This window comes from Zootoca vivipara, chromosome 1 (assembly GCF_963506605.1).
Source record: "Zootoca vivipara chromosome 1, rZooViv1.1, whole genome shotgun sequence".
Classification (NCBI taxonomy): domain Eukaryota; kingdom Metazoa; phylum Chordata; class Lepidosauria; order Squamata; family Lacertidae; genus Zootoca; species Zootoca vivipara.
In genome coordinates, this window is record NC_083276.1 from 84552221 (window position 1) to 84562820 (window position 10600).

The following is a 10600-nucleotide window of genomic DNA, read 5'->3' on the forward strand; positions in this document are numbered from 1 at the left end:
AAGGCAGCTTCTAAGTTCCAAAAAGGTCTGGGGCATGGGAGCCATGGGCCACCCCCTAACAACGCCCTTGTCTGCTGGGTTTTGGAAAGCTGAGACCTCAATATGTGGCAAAGGGCGAGTTATGAGCAGGGGGGAAGGGAAGGGGGAATTGAAATTAGAGCTGGCGTCAGCCACACCCCATCCAAGCAGTACATCCCAGGGCCAAGGAGACATGGGGCAGACAAGCTGGTTTCTGCCAGGAGTTTGGGGGGGGGCTGATTTATGGAGAAGGTTTAAACTACATATGCACATATGCTCATTTTGGGGATGGCCAGGTGTCAGGTGGGGGAGGGAATGAAATGAGAGGTGGCCAATACTGCTTGGGGGTGGAGCACTAGCATCCCCTAAGAGCCTACATGGCTTTCATTTCAGCCTTCTTGTAAGGAGTAGGTCTTGCCAGCTGGGTAGGCCAGTCACACCAGGGGCTCTCAAATAGGCTGCCTCCACACTCACCTCAAGAGTGCTTTCTGTGGCAAATCCTTAGGATGGGAAGGAGAGAGAGAGCATCCTGCTTACCCATCCCTCCCCAGAGACCAAGGTAGCTTTCTTTTCTCTGTCAAACCTATTTTACACACACCATGGACCAAATTGATATAGGGGGAAATTGCCTTTCAGTCTGGCAGAAATGCACCCAAGACCCCAAACACCATAGTTATGAAGTTTATTTAGAATAAAAAGACAAAGGTAAAACCAGAATGGTACTTTGAAAAGAATGAAATACTGTAGTTTCATTTCAAGTCTATTGCACCTACTTACAAATAGGCTTCTGGTCTCCTCATGTGCAGCGGTGTAGATGCTCAATGGGGGATGGAATTTGATGGACACAGAACTGTTTGGCAACAGCCATCTGTTTGGGTTGCCATACGTCTGGATTTTCCTGGACACTGCTTCTGACTGCAGTATTCCAGATATGACTGGGAAATTCCGGGTGTATGGCAATCCTAAATATTCCCCATGTGGATAAAATGGGACAAGCCATCCTGCCATGAGCTCATTGAAGGATACAAATGTGATGTGAGAAAGATATAAAAGGACTTCCTACACAACCAAGTTGCCCCTTGGCAAGTTCCTGATAATACTCACATACAAGGAAGAAGAGGGAGTCCCTGGCAGCATCCATCTAAAGTGTTGTTTCATCTGTGCAGAGCAGAGAGTAAGAATGAGTCTCTCATGAAACATTTGTCTGATTTTGTGTGTGCATCTAGCTGTTCACTCTAGTGGTTATTCAAGCACTCACTCACATAAGCAGTGGAACTTGGGGGTCCTGCTGCAATCTCTGGCAGCAGCTGCTACACCCTTCTACAGACCCTGCTGCTTGCAGTATTTCACAGTGCAACATCTTCTATGATTTAAGCCACTTGTATGAACTGTTAAATGTGCAAAGAATATAGAAGTGACAATGGGCCCCCCCAGATGGCCTATTTATTGAGCATTCGTCCTGATTTGCTTATACAAAGAAGTCTGATCTTCATTGTGAATTCATTCTGATTTGTTTGCAGGGAGGTTATATGAAAATGAGCATTTGTCCTGATTTGCTTGTGCAGTGGTGGTTATATGTCTTCTGGTTCTCATCTGTTCACCCTATACTTTTCAGTGCATTACCTTATCACTTTCCTAAGTGCAAATGCGGGATGTGCTGTGGGTTAAACCACAGAGCCTAGGGCTTGCCGATCAGAAGGTCAGTGGTTCAAATCCCTGTGACGGGGTGAGCTCCCGTTGCTTGGTCCCTGCTCCTGCCAACCTAGCAGTTCGAAAGCACGTCAAAGTGCAAGTAGATAAATAGGTACCGCTCCGGCGGGAAGGAAAACAGCGTTTCCGTGTGCTGCTCTGGTTCACCAGAAGCGGCTTCGTCATGCTGGCCACATGACCTGGGAGCTGTACGCCGGCTTCCTCGGCCAATAAAGTGAGATGAGCGCCGCAACCCCAGAGTTGGTCACGACTGGACCTAATGGTCAGGGGGTCCCTTTACCTAAGTGCAAAAGTCTGTTTTTTAAAGTGTATTTGTTGTGCCAGGGAGAGAGAGTGCTTTAATTCACTTCAGTTGTACAAATCTAAATCTCCAATATGCATTAGCTCCCCTCCTACAAAATACTGACAGTCGGGCATCAAACCAAGTACAGTAATATAAATCAGATTTGTATAAAATGCACACATTTCCCAAATAGTTCAAAGCAGTACACAACATAAAAGGTTACAATCGCAATAACTATTGGGGAGGGGGCAATGCAACTGCCTTTATAATCTGTACAATATTCGGTGCCGCCATCCTTTTCTAAACCAGGACTATAGCATGCCTTTCCCACGTCACTCCTTGGCGATTGTGTTTAGTGGCTCCTCCAAGGTGGTTACCGCTTCCATTCACTTAGCTCTATGTGGGGTTGGTATCCTTTATGAATATCCCAGCAGGGAAGAATGGCCAGGCCATGTTCTACATTGCCTGCTTAGCCTAGCCTAGCCCTAAACAACCTCATATTTAGACAATGAGTGCAAGGGAGCAAGGCAGCAGAGACACTTCCAACTTAGGGAAATTTTCTTTGGAGTTTCATGTCTGTAAAAGGAGTGGGAGTCAGAAGCTGAAAAGGAGGCAAGTGATGTCCCGTGTTTCTCTCTGATCTTATGCATACAACTTGAATGAGGCAGAGGAAGCACCATCAGGGAATATGGCCAGGGATGAGACATTGAAACGTTTTGGCTCTTCAGGCTAATGCCTAGGGCCCTTGGGTAACACCAGCTGCCTCTTTTTGAGGAACAAAGCATATAGCTTTTATATATGTATATACCGGTAATTCTATCCATGCTTAATTGTTTTAAAATACAGTAATTGTTTTTATCTAACGTTTTTACCAGTTCTTGTTATCTGTAAGCTGACTTGAGTCCCATCAGGGGGAAAAGCAGGGTATCATAATATCAATAATATTAACCAAGTAGTCAGAAGCCAAGAAGGAACAGGATTCTCACTTTATTATTTACTCTCATGGGATGTTTAGTTGCCTTATCACACTGCTTGGAGGGGTACATTTAAATCTCTTTGAATTCTGCTTAGGGTTTCAGCAGCCTGGAGAATTGGATGTCATCCACAAAGTGGGTCGCCTCACCAATAGCACCTCTTTTATGAACAAGCTAAACAGCGCCAATCCCAGTGAAGATCCTTGGGAAAATCCACACAGAAACTCCACTGCAGAAACAAATCTTTAATTCTGACTGCCTGCCACCTGACATGCAGGTTCATTTTCTACATGCAAGCAGCCATAGGAACAGGAGCCTTCAGTGCAAGTAGGCTACATGGAACTCCACATAGTGAGGCACTTGTGCGAGTGATGTCCCTATGGTTTGACACAGCCTTCCCGCAAACTGATGCCCATCAGAAGTTTTGGACTACAACTCCCATCAGCCACAGCCACCTCCCATGGCGAGGGAGGGTTGGGTTTCATTTGTGGTCCCAGATGGACACTGTTTAAAAATATAATTCCATAATAGTTGTTGCCTGGCTGTGTGAGAGAATGAATGGTGAGTGGGTGTTTGTACATGGATGAAAGAGAAGGACTATGACGTGGCTCTGGCCCTGCTCCTTGCTGCTGTGGCCTTCAAAAGATTACCCCTAAGGGAATGTGGCCCTTTACAGAAGAAATGCTCTCAACACTGTATTTTCTACCTGCTGCCTTGTGCAGTCACAGCCAGGCTTGATTGAAGTGGCAGAAATTACTCCATTTGGACCAGATTCTCTGATCTGTGGTGATCTACAGCTTGTATTTCCTCAGTGCAACTATTTGCTTTTACTTTATACATTAAACCCCACGTCCTATGTGCACTAATCTGCTTTCTCCAAGAGCTTCAAGATAGCAATAAATCCTAAATATTTCTGACAGGCCTAAGGAATGTTGCTTCCAGGGGAACCTGGATGGGTCTGGTCTGAGAGAAATGAGAGGAAAACCATTCATTTCATGGAAGATTTGCAAGGTGTGGTGGGAGTCAAGGTTTCAGCAGGCAGAGAAGCATCTCAGGGCTTAACAATGCTATTTCAGATGAGAAGGGAAGAATGTGTGCCCCTCAGATGTGTAGAAACTGCAAGGACAGATGGAGGCTTTTTGTGCTAGTAGTGGGGCAGTTAGGGACCTGGGTGGTGCTATGGTCTAAACCACAGAGCCTAGGGCTTGCTAGTCAGAAGGTCGGCGGTTTGAATCCCTGTGACGGGGTGAGCTCCCGTTGTTCGGTCCCAAGTCCTGCTCACCTATCAGTTCGAAAGCATGTCAAAGTGCAAGTAGATAAATAGGTACCGCTCCGGTGGGAAGGTAAATGGCGTTTCCGTGCGCTGCTCTGGTTCGCCAGAAGCGGCTTAGTCATGCTGGCCACATGACCCGGAAGTTGTCTACGGACAAACGCTACATGACCTGGAAGCTGTACACCGTCGGTCTATAGAGCGAGGTGAGCGCTGCAACCCCAGAGTCGTCTACGACTGGACCTAACGGTCAGAGGTACCTTTACCTTTAGTGGGGCAGTTAGAGCTGGACCTTGAGGCCAAAGTCCAGGCAGAGAGTGGCAAAGGATGGGCACAGTGGCAAGCAGGCTTCCTATCAGCACCTACACCAGCATAGGCATGATGGGACCTGCCAGGGATGATGCTCTGCAGAATCTTTTTTTTTCTTAATAACATTTTATAAACTGGACTGGCTGGTCAGGCATCTACATGACTATAGTTGGAAATTTCATTATTTTTACCTTTAAAAATGTTGTTCATTCAGACAGGAAGGGAGGGAATATCCTTTTCTACAACAAAATGGGGCTTATTCCCAAGTAAATGTGTTTAGCACCAAGGCAACAACCCCCCTTTTGCTCCTGTTTATGGCGGTATGAATTAATAGATAGATAGAAGAGGGTTGGCAAAACAATTTTGTGCCAGCGCAGGGAGTGGTGGCGATGAGAGGGGAAATGTTAATTGTGTGCTTCATATTTGAAGCAACACACATGGCCCTCTATAGGAGCCCCACCCCCACCCCGGTAACTCCATTATGATACCAAAGGTCTAAAATGAACTAGCTGTACTACTGAGTACTAGGTGCTCAATGGCAAGTGTGTTTAATGCCCGCCCCCTGCCCCAGTTAGTACAAGAGGCAGGCTATGCACAGGGTGAGTAGTTGGCAAGAGGGGAGAAATTATACAGATTTCATATCTGTCATTCATTCCACATTATGTCTGGGAAGGCGGGGTGTCAACCACATTTTCTCTCTTCATGTTGACAGACATCAGGCGGTGAAGCAGCCGCAGCCAGCAGGCAGGGACGCATTAGCAAAACGAAACAATTTTTATTTCCCAGGGGGACGGTGTATAGAACTCCTGGAAGCAGGGCATTTATATTGCCTATGGGGGGTGGGGGAGGCAGGGAAAAGTTGTGAGTCACATCAGCAGTCGGAGTTGCCACTTGATTTTTCAGGCTCATCCCCTATTTCAGGACCTATTGACTATTCCTATTGACTGTAGCGGGTGCTCCTTGTTTCACCAAGTCCATAGACTAGAATGGAGGCTGCTTATTTTGTTCCAGGCATGTTAAAGATCTAAAGTGTCTCCCCCCCCCCCACTCCCTTTTTTCTTTTTTTGATAACTTAGTTTCTTCAGACAATCGCAACGTGGGGTGGTGATATAGTGCCTGTAGATGATTCTGGACCAGTGACAGATGGGAAACAGCCGTAGAGAGTGCGGGTGGGATGATCTGTTTTTGGCAGCCCCTCTGCCGTTGCCTGCGCTCAGAATAGCTGCTGCTGTGACCACCCTGGCCTTCTCGTGTGGGTGTCTAGGGAGGGGCTGCAGCAGCTGCTGCCAATCACCCTACAACGATGGGAGATGGTCCGGAAATAGACTTTCCCATCGGGATTGTTACACTTGGGAAATCGGTCCATCTTTTCATTGAACAGACCTTTAGAGATATCTGTCCCCCTTTTCTCTCTCGAAGGTCCACGGGAGGCCTCTCCCACCCTTCCAATCCCCTCCCGCCCAGAGTGATCAGTTTCAAGGACATTCTAGATGACAACTGCTTCTAGTATGGCTGCTGCCCCTGACACAGCCCAAATGCATTTAACCTCTCACTCAAAGGTTGGACCTGAAGCATGGGGGAAAGACACACATTTTTAAAAGTTGATTGTTTTTGTTTAAATCTGCCATTCGTCCCACTGGGGATCCCAGAGCAGTTTATGAAAAATGCATGTAAAATGAATTTTTAAAGATTTTTTTTAAAAAATAATAATATCCCAGCTGCAAAAGAAAACCACCTGGTTATCATCTCCGCAGAAGAGGGGTAGTTAGCCTGACAACCCAATTCTTGTCAGCAGAGGGAGGAGCCAGGAGTCTGCTTCCCATTTTCCTCAACTGGCATGGCCATCCCCCAGCCACCTTTCCCCTTTTTTAATAACTCAAAAGAGGCCATGCCATCAAGGGTGCAATCAATGGCTATTGTTCATGATGGCTATATATTACATACAATAATGGAGTCACTATGCCTCTGAATACCAGTTGGTGGACGACACTATTGCACTCCTCATATTCTGCTTGTGAACTTCTTCTAGGCATCTGATTGGCCACCGTAGGAACAAAATTCTCAGCTAGGTAGGCCACTAGTCTGGCCAAGCAGGGCTCTTCTTAAGTTCTTAACCCCAGGTGCATCACTTCCTGTAACGAAGCTAAAACAGCCCTTCAAGGTACCATTCATTCACAGTTGAGCAGAACTCTTCATTGTGCTTGGCGTTTGGTTGAGAACATTTATACTTTGTGTGCAAATTCACCTTACAACTGGGCCCTCAGGTTTAAAACGAGTCTCCATTACAAGTAGTATAAGACTTAAAAACAGTTCTTAGCTTCACATGCAAAAATGCTCAAAGAGGAGGGGAGGAAGAACTAAGGTGTGCCTTTCTACCCTTCAGTGCTTACCATGTTACTGTCAAGAGCTCTGGCTTCTGCCACTGTCACCCCCTACGTCTTAGAAAGGGAGGAGTTATCAGTTGTTGCTTGGGCAATGACGGTAACTTGGCCTATTCCTGTCCGTGTTTGATGTTTGCCCTGACTGTCTATGGTTGTCATGGAGATCTGGCAGCTGAACTGATGTTTTGAGTGGCAGCAGGGGGTGTCCCAGAGATTGAGAGGTACTGGTAGGGGTGCTGTCTCCAGCATTTGATGTGAGAATTCACAGTTCTCAGCTTGAAAGGGCTTGGATTTCAGGGTGGGTCTGCTAGTCTGAATTCTTGATGGGGTGTTCAAGCACTTTTGAGCATCGCTCCCCTCTGTGTGGCACACAACATGTCACTGGCGCTTGGAGATGGAGAGGGGCAGATGAACTGAAACTAGTTCATCTGCCCCTTGCATTGCTCCTTGGTCCAGGGTCCTGCTGGTCTTTCCCTGCCGCAGCCTGCCTTCTTCAACCTAGCCAGGGAACTGGGAGGCAAAGCCAGATGATGAGCCCTTGAATACAGTGATACCTCGGGTTAAGAACTTAATTCGTTCCGGAGGTCCATTCTTAACCTGAAACCGTTCTTAATCCAAGGTACCACTTTAGCTAATGGGGACTCCCACTGCTGCTGCGTCGCCGCCACCCAAGAGGGGGAGTAGGGGGCAGCTGCCCCCCATCAATAAAAATACATAAAAATACATAGCAAACTGAGTTTCTTTCCCCCCTAACAAAACTCCTAGCTATGCCTATGTCCATGATCATCCAGATTTGCACTGTTTTATGAGGATACTTTAAGGAAATGTAAAAAGGAAAACTGTTGAAGTGGCCTGTGGCAAAAAGGGAACTGGAGAGATGCTGAAGAAATCGGAAAGGGTTTTGAAGAGAAACCAATGTACCTATATTAATGAATGAATTGCCTTGCACCGTGTAGAAAATCCAAGCCTTGTGGAAAATGCTGTTAGTCTCTATCTGTACAGCCCACCCTTTGAAGCTTGCCACACTTTTGACCAAAGCACTGGACACAAGCAAAAACTAAAATGACATTCTATAGTCAGTTTGGAGTAAAGACTCCATATGCAACATCAGTTTCACAAGAGAACAACAGCTGACATTCCTGCATTGCAGGGGGTTGGACTAGATGACCCGCAGGATCCCTTCCAACTCTACAATTCTATGATGCTATGAAAAGTACAAATCCTGCTGGCTGTTTTTCTTCTTATTGTTAATTACTTTGCTGTTGTCTATTTATTGTTGTTTGTTTCTGTTTTTGCAGGATCCACTGCTGTAAATCAACTCCCTTCCTCTGCTCTGGCCACTGACAGTGCTCTGTCTGCATGAGTTGGTCCTTCCATATATTTTGTGTGTATGTGTGTGTGTTAGACAAATAACATATCTGAAATCAAAATTAGGTTTATTTAGAGAGCAGGCAAGAGGGTAGAGTCCCTGGAGTTTATTAGAAAGAGATTCCTGCTGCAGCAGCTCCCCCAAGTGGGAGAACAACCAACAGCAAAGCTGCAGAAGAGCAGGACCCTGTACTGTATACTGTACAGCGGTTTTTCTTCAAGAATACTCTGCAGCGCCATGGCCTGCAGTTCACTTGACCCTTGTAAGAGGCAATCCAGTGGCTAAGAATCCCTAGGTCTTGGACAGGGATCCAAGACAGAGAGGCAGGTTCAGATCCACACACAGTCATGAAGCTCAGTGAGTCACCATGGACCCAGTCTTTTTTATTATTTGTTTGTTTGTTTGCCCCAGCCACTCTGGGCAGCTCCCAACAAAATATTAAAAACCACAATAAAACATCAACCATTAAAAACTTCCCTAAACAGGGCTGTCTTTAGATGTCTTCTAAAAGTCATACAGTTGTTTATTTTCTCTCACACACACCTTAATCTACCTCACAGGGTTTTTGTGAGGATAAAATGGTGAGGCTGCATGAGCTCTTTGAAAGAAAGGCAGGATATAATATTTTTTTTTGCTCAGTTCAAGGCTCTGAACCAAGAGCCATGGAGGAAACAATATGCAATGACTGTAAAGAGTTAAAACAGGTAGTTGTGACCATAGAATCGTAAAGTTGGAAGGGATGATGAGGGTAACCTAATCCAACCCCCTGCAATGCAGGAATTTTTTGTCCAATGTGAGGCTCGAACCCACGACCTTGAGATTAAGAGTCTTATGCTCTGCCGACTGAGCTATGCCAGGTCTTCAGAGATCCATTAGAACACAATTCAGAGGGACAGTAAACTAAAGCACGTCATAGCAAAAGTCCCCTGGAATAGCTGCAGAATGTCCCAAGAATTCAGTCCCACAATATCAGTTAAAATCTTCTTTGAGGGAAGGGTACTCCTCTATCCAGCACATTTGCTTAGCGACGAAAACCCATGTGTGTCTTACATGTGTTGTGACGTCATCAAAGCTGGAGGGTTGGCAAATATGAGCTAGATGAAAAACCCGGGGAAACTTGAATTTCGGTTCTACTCTAGGCACCAACTTGCTCAGAACAAGTTATTTATTTGCAAAATAGGGTTTTTTGAAAAGGACCTACCACATAGGAATGTTGTGAGAAACAAGGGGGGTAAAAACAATATACATCACATCTAGATTCAATTGCTATATGCATCAATGATAATAAAATAAGGGCTCTAAAGTAATTTATGTGTATTTTCAATCCAGTATTCATCCTCACTCCAACCTGGGGTGCTAAATTATTTTCTCAGAAATAGACTTAATTGGTAAACATATGAATTTTATTCTGACAGCAGGGTGCACAATGTTTTCACAAATGCTGAGATAGTAAACAAGGAAAGAGTGATTCATATGAGCTTATAAAGGCCAGAGGAATACGTGCTGAAGTAGAGGGAACAGATATTAAGATAAGGCAAAACTAAACAGAGAGCCATGTTTACCGGTAGAACAAAAGTCAGGCAGGCCACTTGCCATTATGTAGGTACACCATGTCTAACATCTCTGTATGATTTCCCCAGCCTTTCACATACTGTGCTGCACAGTTTCTCCAAACGTGACAACTGGAAAATTGATTTCTATCTTAAAGAAAAACAGCAAAAACACTGAGGATGTTGGGAAGTAAGTTCCCACACCAGATTCAGGTCTGCTTACAACCACAAGAGTTGCAAAGTGAGAATCTGACCTAGCAAGCCAATGCATATTTACTCAGAAGTAAGACTCATCTTGTTCAAAAGAGCTTTCTCCCAAGTAGGTGGGCCTAGGATTGCAGCCTGCTGGTGAAAACAGAAAATCTAATTCAGGCATCCCCAAACTTCGGCCCTCCAGATGTTTTGGACTACAATCCCCATCATCCCTGACCACTGGTCCTGTTAGCTAGGGATCATGGGAGTTGTAGGCCAAAACATCTGGAGGGCCGCAGTTTGGGGATGCCTGATCTAATTCCTTGCCCTGGCACAAACACCTCATTACGGAGAGAATATAGAATCACAGAGTTTGATCTCACCTGCAAACGTAATTATTCCCTGTCCCATGCTTTAGGGCAGAATCCTATACTGAAGCTGTGCTGGCTGATGGGCTGCAGCAGGGACTGGAAATCTTCAGCTGGAGGACCATCTTCTCTCATGACAACTTTCTGAGAGACCTGGAGGGCTGCATGTGAACCCT